Consider the following 14909-nt stretch of genomic DNA (forward strand, 5'->3'; position numbering starts at 1 on the left):
CAACTCCACTTAGTGATTAACCATAGTGTGGGTTGAGTTAGGAGCTTCTAGATTTGTAGGTGGGCAAGAGAAGTTATTGCCCTTTTTGGTGGTTGGGTTTGGATATTATTTAGAGGCCCTTCTTGGAATAGTTTAAGTTGTTACCCGATCTCTACATTTTAGAGAAGAGTCTTGGAAGATTGAAGCAAGGAAGGGAAAAGCTCTACTCAAATTTGTTCATTTGCCATTACCTCTTTGTGAAGGTAGGAATTCTCATCTCACTTGTTCATATTTTCATGTTTGTTTCATGCTTATGCTACCTTGTTGTTGTTTGAATGCTTGTATGTTTGTGGTTATATTGGGAAGGTTTGAAAACCATGCTTTTTGAATTTTTCCCTTTCATGTTTATGTTTGAATTTTGAGATTTTCTTGCATGGGTGTTTTGGTATTACTCACCCTTGGAGAGGGCAGAAGTGACCAATGTTGGGAAAGGTCTTTTCAGTTGGACTCCAACCAGTGTAGAGTCTCTTCTCAGGATTAGAAGAGGGAGAGAGGGTAGGGTGTTATCGCCCCGTACCTATTAGCACAAGCCTCATATGAGTTTGTTATGTTAAAATGGACGAATGGAAGTTCTTAGTTTATAGCCCTGATTGGGCATCTATTTTGGTGCTGTGCCTGACTTCTCCTATTGGAAGAATCCACCTTTCCCTAGTGTTGATTCATTGTGAATCCTATTGTGAAAACCTAGTATGGATATGAATGTCTAATTTTGTCTCCTTGATGTGTTTTTTTGTCACCTGGGCAGTTTTCATTCCCTCCATGTCCTCAACGATGTATTACAGAAATTGAAATGGGTCCCTTGTTCAGGGCCATGATGGAAATGTATATTGATTGTTGGAATTCAATTATGTTTGGGATTAAAATCCTATGTAAAAATGTATTTTTAAACTTTTGTTGAAGTGGCAATGAAGCCAAGTTTTCTTACTGGTTCTTTCCTGGCAGAGCTTTTGAACCAGGTAGTTTAATAGAAAAAGAGATTGAGTAAATATTCTTGCAATGTGTCTTATATATATATTTTTTTTTAGTTTTGCGAATGTTACTTAAAAATTAGATGTGATGGTGTTACCTTATTGCACATTTTTATGATTGGTAATCACATTTGGTTAATCTAGATTAATCAGATAACATGTTGATACATACTTTGTAATAAAATTTTAAGTTTAAAATATGTTAAGAAAATTTGCATTTGTTTTGTACTTAAATTTTGTAATTATACATGAGTATGGAGAAATAAAGTAATTTTATTCAATACTTATGTATTACATTTCAACCTGTTATCATTCTAAATAAAAAATTGTTAGTGTATTTTTGCTCTATTTTTGGGCATGACACAAAAGAAGTGAAGATAGTAGAGAATACAAAGACAAAGGAAAAACGTGTTACAGTATAGAAGAAGGTGATCCAGATGAAAATGATGATGAAGTAGTCTATGTTTCTATGAAGGATGAGTTAGATAAAGATGAAGCAACTACACTTATAACCTATTTAAAAAAGAATGAGAAATGGGACAGTGGTTGCTCACACCACATGACAGGAGACAAAGATAACTTCACTACATTAAATCATTATGATGGAAATAATGTTAGATTTGGTAATAATGATCCATGTGTAATAAAAGGAAAAGGTTCTATTAAAGTCATGGAAAAGATCTCATGTGATGATGCATATTATGTTGAAAGATATAATTACAATCTATTGAGTGTGTCACAACTAAGCAATATAGGTTACAAAGTTGAATTTGGAAATAAAACTACCAAGATCTTTGACACAAATGGAAATTTGATAGGAAAAGGAGTGGGAGCAATCTGTTTTACCTAGATATTGATGATACCACTTGTCTTATTGCTAAATTTGATGATGTGTTGCTATGGCTTAAAAGGCTATTTCATGTCAACTTTGATAACTTGATTAGCATCAACAATATGAAGAAAGTAAGATGTTTTCCCAAAATGAAATTTTTTGGCAATATAATGTGAAAATAATGTCAGTTAGGCAAGAAGACCAAGTCAAGTTTCAGAAGAAAAACTTTTACTTTAGAAGATTTCTTAAAGATTGTTCATACTAACTTGTGTGGACCTATAAAAGTAAAAAGTTACAAAGAAGACAACTAAATAATGTTATTCGTAGATGATTATTCTAGAATGATGATTTCCATTTTCATAAAGAAAAAGTCTTGACACTTTTCAAAATTTTAAGTGGTATTTGGCAAGCATTGAAAAAGAAACAAGTAAGAACCTAAAATTCTTAAATCAGATAGAGGAGGAGAGTTCAAATTGAAATATTTTGAGATGTTATGTAATGACAAAGAAATTAAGAGATAGACATCAAACCAAAGACTCCCCTACATAATGGAATTGCAGAAAAAAGGAATAGATTAGTAATGGACTGTGCCAGAACATTGATGATGGAGAAAAATGTTTCTCTAAAGTACTGGAGAAAAGCAGTAAGCATAGCTATCTATACCCTAAACCAAGTACAAATAAACAAAGGTATAAATGCAACACCTTTTGAGTTATGGTATGGTCACTCACCCAATGTGAAATATTTCAAAGTGTTTGGTAGTAAACGCTATATTCTTAATGATTTTAGAAATGGAAAATTTGATGCAAAGAGTGATGAAGGTATATTCCTTAGATACTCTACTAGAAGTAAAGCATACAAGTGTTTAAATACTAAAACTAACAAAATTGTGGAGAGTGAAAATGTAAATTTTGATGAATACATAGAAGTTCATCATGATGGATCCATCAAAAGACCAGAAGAATATAGATCTTTTGTATACTTCTACAAGGGAATGCCTACTAATGAAGAAGCTATGAATACAATAGTCAACCAGCAACATGTTTTAGTATCTACCAAGTCACAACTAGTGAATATCGAATTGCATTCAGATGCCAAGTTGCAAAGTGAAGATAATGTACATTCTAATTTTGAAGTCGGTACATATGGAAGAAATGTCAAGTTACCTAAAAGAGATGTGCACAGTGACTTTGAAGATGAAAGACCAAAGACAAAAACAAGGACAGAACCAAGGGTATCTATGTATGTGAGAAGACATCACCCTACTGAAAAAATCATTGGAAACAAGGAAGTCATACCAATGACAAGGAATAGAATGAGAAATTAATTATGTTTACTAGGAAAAATAGAACCCCAAAATAGTGAGAGATGCACTAGAAGATGATGGTTGGTGCAAATCTATGGAAGAGGAGATTGAAGAGATAGAGAAGAACAAAACTTGGAGTTTAATTCCAAGACCAGTTGATAAGAATGTGATTGATACCAAGTGGATGTTTAGGAACAAGCTAAATGAAAATGGTGAAATCACAAGAAACAAAGCAAGAATAGTTTGTAAAGGTTATGCTCAAGAAGAGGGACTAGACTATCGAGAAACATTTTCCCCTATTGCAAGGATGGAAAGAGTAAGAACCTTACTTACATATGCTTCTTACAAAGGTTTTAAAGTCTACCAGATGGATGTTAAGTCTACTTTTCTAAATGCTATACTAGAAGAGGGTGTCTATATAGAACAACCAAAGGGATTTTTTGATGAAAATAATAAGGATATGGTATGCAAACTACACAAGGCACTCTATGGTTTGAAACAAGCATCTAGAGCATGGTATAGGAGACTTTAAAAATTCCTTGTAAAGATTGGATTTGAGAGAATACATGACAACAAAAATATATATATCAAGATTGAAAAAGGTAAGGACATTTTGACATCTAAAATCTTTGTTGATGATATTATATTTGGAGGAAAGGATGCCCCATGCAAAGATTTTTCTGATCAAATGAAACATGAGATTGAAATGTCGATCTTTGAGGAAATAAATTTTTTTGTTGGATTGCAAGTTTATCAACTAAAGTATGGCATATTAGTGACCGAATCAAAATACATCAAGGAGATACTCAAAACATTTGGACATAATATGACATAAGTTGTCAATAATAATGAATCAAATGAAGTAAATTAGACACTGTATAAATCAAAGATTGAAAAGCTAAAATATGTTGTACATAGTAGACTTGACATTGCATTGTATGTTGGAATAGTTGCAAGATTTTCCAACAAACGCAAGAGAAAATCATCTCATGGTACTGAAAAGAATAATGAGGTACCTAAAAGGAATAGATGACTTTGGCTTATATTATAAGAGGACTAAAAAAATTTAGTTGAAAGCCTACAATGATGCAAATTAGGGAGGTAATATAGATGATGGAAAAAGCACCAGTGGAGGAGCACTCTTTTTAGGTAGAAATATTAGTCACTTGGACTACCAAAAAGAAAATTTGTACCTCACAATCCACAGCTAAAGCTAAATATGTTGCCTCTATCATAAACTATACAAACATTTTTTGGATCATGCATCTACTCAAAAGTATGAAGGAAGAGATAAGTCAACCTATGATAATTTATTGTGACAACTCCAATGCCATCAACATATCAAAGAATCATGTGATGAACACCAAAACAAAGCACATTGCAATAAGGTATCATTATGTGAGAGAATTACTAGAAGACAAAGAGGTGAAGATGGAGTATGTGAAATCAAAGGAACAAATTTCTGAAATCTTCACAAAGCCATTACCAAAGGATGCATATGAATACCTTAGAGGTAAACTAGGGCTAATACCCCTACTAAAGGTTGTTTGAGTAAATAGTAGAACTTTCTTGGTTGATTACTAAATGACATGAATTGATGCAGAGAATCTTACTTTAGGTTTTTCCTAAAGTTCTCAAATTTTTGAAATCCCAAATCAATTACAAGCATGGTGATAGAGGGAGAAAACTGGAACTGCAAAGTCTACATCTAAATGATTGAAGATGTTAAAATGTTTTGTCTTTGGCATTATTGTCAAATAGGGAGAAATAGAAAAGACTAATCAAAATTGATAAAGAACTAATAAGGGAGAAATTGATCAAATATGACGGAGTAGAAGAAGAAAGGGAGAAATAGAAAGATGATCAAGAAAGAAAGCAAAAGAGAGAGTGATAGCAAAAAGAGAAAAAAGAAGATATAATAGCAAAGAGGGAATAGAAAAGAGATTAGTCAAGATAACAGATCTAAAAGGGAGTAAATCAAAGGAAATAGTGTACTAGAAAAGAGGGAGTAATAAGAAAGTTGAAAGCAAAGAAAAGAAAAATGTCAACAAATTTATTTTTGGCATTGTCTCTCTATTTTAACCTAGTTGGTTTTATTTAGGTAACTTGGTTGGTCAATTTGGTTTGTCATCAATGCCAAAGAGGGAGATTGTTGGAATATATTTAAAAATATCATTGATGAATTAGTGACATTGTTGAAGACGTATGTTTCAATCATTGTTTTGTCACTGATGTCAAACTTTCTATTTGTTGGTAAGACAATTTCTAATGAGTTCCAAGTACTATCACTTAGTTGATTGATGAAGAGGATTTAATCAATAAGATGTAACAACACCTAGAGGAAATTTTGAGTTATGCTTTTGTAATGAAGTGCAAGGATCAATTAAGACAATGGTGAAATAGTGTATTGATAATCTATCAAAAGCTGGATACACTTAGATAATTTACGAAAAAAAGTTATAAAAAAAACTATCTACAAAGCCTAAACTAAGTTTATAGTGGGTGCTAAGAAAGTTAGTCCATGCCAAGTAGATTATCAGTTAGTGCCGAGTAAATGAAAAATCTAGTGTGTGGCGAGTAACTTAGTGCTAAGAAAATGTAATAAGTGTCGAGCATCAGTAAATTGCAGTTGATGTTCAGTGAAAATGTAATAGGTGCCAACAAACACAATATGTGTCAAGCATCAAAATGTAAATAATGCCGAGCTACTGCATTATTTTAAAAGTCAAAGATTGAAAAGAACTAAGTCATTAATTTTTTTAACTTGAATTTTGTGACTTAGATGGAAGATAAGGATGTTGAGCTGGTGGTATAGAATTCTAGGCTAACCATTTTTAGTTGAATACAAGTGGATTCTACATGAATTTTTTAGAAGAAACAAGATAAAGAATAGATACATTATATCCTACCTAATCCATTCAAACCCTAATTTGAATGAGAGAAATTAGAGCAGAAAAAGAATTCAAAATTCTTAATTAAGGAATGTATGGTCATAAGGTGAAGAAGTAGGTGGTCAAGTAGATTGAAGAGTGGTGCCAAAGAGAAGGCATTTGGAAGGTTAAGAGAAAACCTAGGAGAATAGAGTACAGATGCTCTACTTCATCAAAGGACCACTGGAGTGACTGCATTGGTACAACAAGCAAGAAGCTTAAGGAGATAGAAGCTTGAAGAGGGAACAAGCTATCAAAACTACTAGGACTAAAAGCCAAGCTGATTTTTGAACTAAATTATGATATGATATCAGCAAGATAAGTTGTAAGTCTAATCTAGTCAAAAGCCCTTATTGTTACTCTCTAGCAATTGTATCAGTTAGGGAAAAATACTTTGGACTAAGGTTGGTTTAATAGCCATTTGAAATCCCTTTAACAGGGTGGCATTCCAAGTGAATGTTCTAAATTCCTTTGACTAGGCTTACTCCTAATAGGGTGATTGAAATCCCTTAACTAGGTCACATTTAATAGTGTGTGTTGTAGCCTTCAATAGCACATGCCTTTTATAGGGCATCACTTTAGAAGAGTGAGAAAAAAGGTAGCATGTTACTGGTGGTTTTTCCCAAATTAGATTTCCATGTAAATCACTATGTTATGTGGTTATCTTTCATGTTTTACTGTTGCATGTTGATTTATCAGTAACCTGCAAGTTTAGAATGATAAGCTTGGATGTATGAATGTTTAATGGGCTCCCTAGGATAAGAGAAAAGCTTTATTGGACCTTGAGTAACTGATTCACCCCCCTCTCAGTTAGTCTAAAGAATTCTAATAGTTTTTAATCTTAAAAAAGTTTCTTAAGAATTTTGAACCTTTTATTTATCTTGTCCTTAAATGCATCAAAGTAGTTATCCATAATACTAACATAGTTTTCTCCCATTTATAATATATACTCATTAATTTGGTATAGAATAGGAACATCCTTTCTCCACACAGTTGCACCTTTTGATAGGAAGAAATTTTGCAATTTAAAGAAAAAATAGACAAGTTAAGAGGGAATCAAACTTAAAAAGGTTTTTCTTTGAAATTATTATGCTCTGCCTGTTGTTGTTGAACTGATTCAACATCAACTTGGCTAGGTCAAATGACAAGTTATTCTTGACCACCTTGTATGCAAGATCCAAAAATTCACATGACACATTTTTTACTATACTTGAGATACATATTTTATGTGCAATAATTTGTATAACAAACTTCAATTCCATATTCATAACACAACTGATTTACATTCCCCTTCCATCCCATTCAACAAGGGTTTCCTTTTCTAGCTTGACCTGACTTAGGGCTTTGGTCATTTTTTCTCTAGTTAGCATTGGGAGATGTATGATCCTATGAATCATTTTCTTCATTATAACAATAGGTTTCTCTAAACCAAATTATCCACTATGCACTCGGCTAAGAATAAACCTTATCCACTTAATTTGAAAATCTTGTGGCATGTGAGGAATGTGAGTCAAATCCTTAGCTTCAAGGTGTTGATTTTCTAGTTTTAATGCCTCATTGACACACAATTTTCCCAATGACTCATCCATCTCCAAGGTTCTAATATATTAAATAGAACATAAAAAATGCAAATGAATATCATTTATGAAAAGTACCTTGGACGGAATTTTTTATTGTGTTTCGCTTGGATCTAGGGTTTCTACGACGATCAAACTAAGCTTAAAATATGGTGCCTTCCATTCCATGCCTCAAAATAACATCTCAAACCCTTTCTTAGTCTTGTTGCAATAAAATATATATAAGTGTAACCCTATTTAGTATGGTTCTCCATAAATGGATGGGGTTATGGAGAAATGGATGCAATGCTTTTAGTTCTTCATAATGTGATCATGTTTTATTAGGAATAACACAATCTTGTTATTAGTACATCAACATGTAATTATGTTATGGATAATTTGAAACTTTGTAATGTCATTTTCTTGTCACATTAATTAGAAAAGACTGATTTTAAAATTAGATAAAAAGTACACATAATATGACCATGGTATGTGTGCAATTTGACATTTTTTTCATCATGTCCATTATTTTGTACACCATCTTGGTGCATATTCCTCTATACCTAATTCAAGATCTACAAGACATTATTAAAAAAATCCTTATTAGCAAGGGCTTTTTTTGCAAGATGAATCCTAATATCTATCTAAGCATTTTCAATCATTTAAATTTATCATTTATGGTTAATTCCTTAACCTAGGGTTTCACCAAGCCATACCCTCATCCAACAAACAAAAAAACCCATTCATTTTATGTATGTAGGAGTATAGCATAATTTTGTGCTCAAATCTCAAAATAACTCTTTGGAAGTTTTCTAAAGAAGTTGGTTTGACTTTTCTATGTATAGTTCCAATGAGCTATGTCAACTCCATGACAACCAGTCCTTCTAGGTTAACCTACTTCTTGCTAGTTTTCTAGAGGACAATTTCAAGGTCTTTTTCCTATCATCATTTCATTTGAGAATCCATAGTCATATGTTAAAAAAAATGCATGAATCTATGCATTTTGGAGCTTATATTTTATTGTACATATTTCAAGGTGAGTGTTTTATATTTTATTCCACTACATATCCATATCATAGATCTACACATTTATTGAGCTAAATGTATAGAATTAGCATACAGATCTACATTGTTAATGCACCTAGTTTAGTTTTGCATACACATTATCCTATAAGGTCCCAAGAGTGCATTTCCTTGCATTGGATTTCCCTTTATAATCCAACCTAGCTATCAAGCTCCTCCTTACATTGTGATCTCGCTAATCTAATTTTGATTAAAAATGCAATAATATTTGGAAATTTCTCCCTTTCCCTCACACATGTATTGGAACAATTTAGTGGCCTAAAGAAGTGAAGATCTACAATCCCATTAAAAATTCTCCCTTTCTCCCCTAAACAAGAGGTACATGAAATCAATAATTAATCTATATAAATAACTTTGTAATGCAGGAGATTCTTGGGTTTCCTTTCTATCATACTCCATCTTTATGCATTATGTCAGTTATTGTCGAGTTAAAGTTGTTTCCAAGTTTTAGTATTGGCTAAGCATAGTGATTTTTAAGTGAAGTACTGGTTGAGTTCCCTATTATGGTCGAGTTTATGGTTTGGTCGAGTCATGTGATTGCCAATTCCTTTTAGTTTCAAGTGAGCTTTCAAGCTTTTTGATACTGAATTCCTAATTTGATTGATTTTGTTCATGATTGGTTCTCAGTGACATATGGCATGCTCATTTAATTTGTTCTTTGAATTTAATGTAGGGATCATGCATTGGGATGTGTATAGACCATTACGAGGTTGACCTTTTCTTATGTAAAGATGTAGAATATTTTGTATGTCATTTTTGCAAGTATAAATAGAGAGTCTAGTTTAGGTTTAGAGCAACGATAAGAGATCAAATAGAAAAAGGATTAAAGAAATTAGTAAGCGAGAGTCTAGATATTTAATTGTGGTTGTATCATGTTGGATGCATTTTGATGTATATTTGATTATTGTATTTGCTTTAACCTATAAGGCATTACAATTATTCATGTTTTCTGATATTGGGATTAATTAATAAAGATTTTGTTATTCCTTCTCTCCTTTGTGTTGTTATCTATATGCTTTTTCTTCCATTATATTCACTTTATAGTGTGTTTACATAGTTAGGTGTGTCTCTAGCCCTAATTCTTCATCCATCCTTTGGTTAATTTAACTCCAACTTTATTATTATTAATCTAAACTTTTGTATTTAAAATGTATAGGGTGTTTAATAGGATGAGGTAGGGGATTGACAAAATGATGTGAAGGATGATTTGGAATACTCTACTTGAGTTATCATATCCTAGTCAATCATCACTTATTTGTATGAGTTGAATTATTTATTTTTCATCTCTTAGTAATCCTTGTCACTATTATTATGTTTCATACCTTAGCTAAAGAATAATATTGTGCTAAAAAAACTTGTAACTCCATTGTGATCCTAGCAAAAATATCAGCTTGGAATTTTCAACATTAATTCATAGTTTGATTAGTCCTAAAATTGCTATGATAAGTTAGAAGCAATATTTACTGTATCTCCTAATAGAAATTTGTCAATCTATAGAAAAGGATCCAAAATATAAGTGTAAATTCCTAAAAAAAAATATCTTCCTTTGTCAACTTAATTTCCCCATTTATGTGTTTTTGTTTCTATCTTTGGGAAGATGAAGAAATAGGAAGATTTCATATCAAACCTCAACATGTTTTCTTTTCTTTTTTATTGTGATTCATGAAAACTAAATCCTCACCTAGATTGAACACCCCTTGTCACACATATTTAGTGTTGCATTATCTACCATGCTAGATTCAAAATCAAATAGTAAATGGTTGTAGCTAAACTCTTAGACCAAAATTCTAAAGTTAGAGATGATTCTGGGTTATTTAGGAAATTTAATTTCTATGTCCATGAGGAAGTTGATCATTTTTGTCTTTGTCAATACAAGTGTGTTAGAGGTAATCCCCATTTTTTTACAAGAAAATCTAGAGTGAAATTGACATCTCTGTATTCTATGGGAAGGTTGAATAGAGAAATAAGCATTGGAATACATTTTATTGAACAATTTTAAGTATCAATCTTAGGCTTCCAATATTGCCTATTTAGTCCATTGTTGTTATGGAACCCAATTTTTTTTTAAAGATAGCATATCTACTTAATTTAGTTTTAAATATAACTATAAATAGAATTGGATCAAATATACAAATTGGATAGAAGATATTTATTTCCAACTTTTACAAATCTAGTTTTAATACTCTATGAATGATAGATTAGAGTCCATTATCTTATAGATTACAGCTAAGTATTAGAGACACCCACTTCTTTTTCATAATGATTCCTCTAAAATGTGATGGTTATTTCAAAATTCATTTTCCTTTCTTCTCATGGAGTGGGTTCTATGACTCCAGTATATTTCTATGCCTTTTTTGTATTTAAGGTCCTTTTTTTCCATTGGGGTAAATCTCAAGTTATTAGATATGTTGCACTCTAGTTACTAAATTTAGAATTTCGACCATTATTTGTAAATAAAATTCTATTACCACCTCTTAGGATAATTTTCATTCTCTTATGGATGTCCCAATACATTGGCAACATGACCTTTCTCAAAAGAGAAACATTTAAGAATCTTCCTTCCCTAGTCATTGGGAGGATGGGGATGAAGTTGAGGATTTTGTTATTGTTCTTGGTTTAGATTTATGTTCTTTTAATTCCCTTACTTTTAGTAACCCCATCTAACATTTGGACTACATAACGGTAGATGAGAGTTCATGTAAATATTGAGCCTATAATTTATTTCTCTACATAGCTCTCCAATGATCACCATCAAACCTCTTTGATACCTCAGTATCTAATAGCTTTGTTTAGTGGTAACTAAATGGTGTATATTTTTTCTTCTCTATTAGCTAACTCATAACTAGATGATCTAGGGCATTCTGGTGTGTCTATGAAGATAAGTACCTCGCCTATACATAGATTCTCTCATCATTTTACTCAAAAATCCCATATTATTGTATAATTATTAATTTCAAAGGTAAATTTGATTCCTTCAATAGAAGTGTCTATGTAACATTTGTGCACTTGAATAGGTTACAACACTTTGATATTCTCTTTTAGTCAATAATTTGAGCATATGTTTGAGTGATCTTTTGAATGGGTCCTTCATCCCCTCTATAGCTGATGAATGCCTCTTTGCCCCACCTTAGATTTCCAATAATGTTCTCCTTAATCATGTCTTACACCATTCTTTGTGATATCTACAAGCTCTATTTGGATGCATTCAAAATTTCCCCTACTACATGTATCTCAACCTTTTTAATTATTAATTTTATAGCTTTAGGGTATCAACTCTATTGTAATCTATGTTTTCACATACCCTCTATGATCCCTTTAGTAATATGCAATCTCTATGTATGCCACATTTAAAAGAAGGTAATGAAAGACTCTTCATTTTGAAATTATAATAGTAACAAAAAGCAAATAAACATATGCATATAAGAAACAAAAATACATAAGAGGAATTCAAGAATGGGAAGGTAGGAGAAGTAATGATTTCATTTATCTTTGGGTTATGTAGTACAAAAAATTTGTCAAGACTGACAAACATGATAATAATAAAGGTTCAAAATTGATAATGATATTGAATGTAAATTCAAAGAAGAATAGAGGGGATTGCATGTTTTGAATGGGCTAGAATGTAGATGTTGTATTTTTTGATTTAAAGAGAAATTAATTTAATTGTACTCTTGAAATTTTAATGTCAATTTATAAGTAGAAAGCATTTGCATTGGTTTCATTACATTTTAAGTTAAAGGAGGGTTTGGGTCATGCATCAACAAGTTAGGTCTTGTAGAATAATGATAGTTTTTCAAGGATCTAATGGATAATTTTTTGCTAGGCTCCACTAAAGAAGTGAACAATGATGATTCTTTAATCTTAATGCCTTGGTTATCTGGTGTGAGCATTAGACAATTAAGAATATAAATTGGACAAGTATAATGGATGACATGAGAAAATTAATATTTTAACATTAAATTAGTTGTATGGGTAAAATATAATATTATTTTATTTTTGAGGGAAGATAGATGGGGTTAGTTAGAAATAGTCTACAAAGGAGTGATCCTAAGTAGAAATTGGTTGGCACTTTCTATGGGTTATGAGTTATGACACATTGATCCAAGCATGAACCAATAGAATATCTTATCTCAATTAGTCGTATGCATTTTTTGGTATATATATTGGTCATAGAAATAAAAGAATAACCTAAATGATGTAGAGATAAACTCAAAGGAAGAAAACACCATAAAGGAACCAGCACCAGCAAGAGATAGATAATAAAATTCTTCTAAATGATTTATCAAATGAATAGTACATACACATTCTCTCCTATAGATTTATTCTTCCTGTAACTTTGTATCCAAAAACTTGCCCTAAACCTAAACCTAAAACTCTATTTACACTTGCTAGGATGGTCTAGGGAACATTCTACATTATTACAAAATGGGAAAATCAACCCAAAGAGACTTCCTACCAAAATGGATTTTAGAAAATTCTAGATCAATATAGAATAGGGAAGAATGACCCCGCAATGGTCGAAACAAATCCCAAGAAAGGATCTTATCCTAATGATGAAATTGGGATAAATGCTTCAAGTTGGCTCGTGCATAAATCATGTCGAAAATACTTTATGTGGGTGCACCTACATGATACTCTTGGGGATAATAGAATCCAAGTCCCTTGGATTGGCCTTTTTCTTTTGTGCCTTCCAATTCATTGGTATTTGTTGTTTGTACTATTGACTAGTATCCAAATTAACTTTCATATTTTCATAAACCTCTTTCACATAAGAATTAGGATAGAAATCCTGCAAATCTACAATAAATGGATTAGAAAAAACAAATGGGACCTCATCATATATGAATTCATCAATTTGGTTCACTTGAGGAACCTTGGCATCCTTTTTTTTATGTCCTTATGCTGCAATATCTCCATGCCTGGAGACAAATTCATCACTATTTGATCCTTATCTATCCTCATAGCTTCATCACAAGTCTTCTTCCTTGCTACAACTATTATCCTTTTGATAGGCCATACCACTTTCTTTCTTAACCTCAAATGCCATCTCTTGGTTCCATCAAGAACTAGCACATCCACCTCTTTTCCATCTTTATGAACCTTTTCATGACAAAGCTCATCAAAAATTACCACTTAAACCTCTTTCCTATCTTCATGGACCTTTTTATCATAAGGTTCATCAACAACTATTTGCTACAAACTTTTTATATCAGCATCAATTTGTTCATTTTGTTCTTCCAATGGACAAATCTTCTCTTCAATGGAAACCAACTTCTCTATTCCATCTTCAAAAGATTCTATAATCTCAAAGGATTGTTTCTCCAAATCACTATTTTATTTTTTCATATTTTTCTTCAACTCCTCTATTAGTCTCGCTAAATTTTCTTTGTGCTTTCTTAGTTCCTGCATTAGGAATTCCATTCATTCTTTTATCTCTTGATCTACTCTAGCTTCCTCTTCTCTTTTCTTCCTATTCTTTTCTGCTATTTTCCTTGCTTCTTCCTTCTTCTTGTTCTGAAAATCCCAATATGAAACCCATGCATCGAATAGTATCTTCTGATCATGAGATAAATCTCCTCTTGTGACCATTGTCTCCTATCTAGGTTCTCTCCACTCAACATAGTCTTGTGGCCATATTTATAGGTTCTTTCCTCAACCTATCACAAAATCCAATTCGCCTTAGAACCTGAAATATTTCCCCAAGCTTTTCCCAAGCACCTTAGGGGCTTTGCCCGAACTCTGATACCAAAAATGATGCAGAGATAAACTCAATGGAAGCAAACACAAAAGGAACTAGTGCCAACAACAGATAGATAGTAAAATTCTTCTAATCGATTTATCAAAGGAACAGTACGAACACTTTCTCTCCTATAGATTTCTTCTTCCTGTAACTTCATATCCAAAAACTTTCCCTAAACCTAAACCTAAAACTCTATTTATACTTGCTAGGATGGTCTAGGGAACATTTTAAACTATTACAAAATGGGAAAACCAGCCCAGAGAGACTTCCCGCCAAAATGGATTACAAAATATTCTAGATCAATATAGAATAGAGAAGAATGACCCCACAATGGTCTAAACAAATCCCAAGAAAACATCTTATCCTAATGATGAAATCGGGATAAATGCTTCAAGTTAGCTCATGCATAAATCATGTCCAAAATACTTTATGTGGGTACTCTTGCACCACTAAAA

This window comes from Cupressus sempervirens, chromosome 8 (assembly GCF_028749045.1).
Source record: "Cupressus sempervirens isolate cs-2001-9-10 chromosome 8, ASM2874904v1, whole genome shotgun sequence".
In the NCBI taxonomy this organism is placed as follows: Eukaryota; Viridiplantae; Streptophyta; class Pinopsida; order Cupressales; family Cupressaceae; genus Cupressus; species Cupressus sempervirens.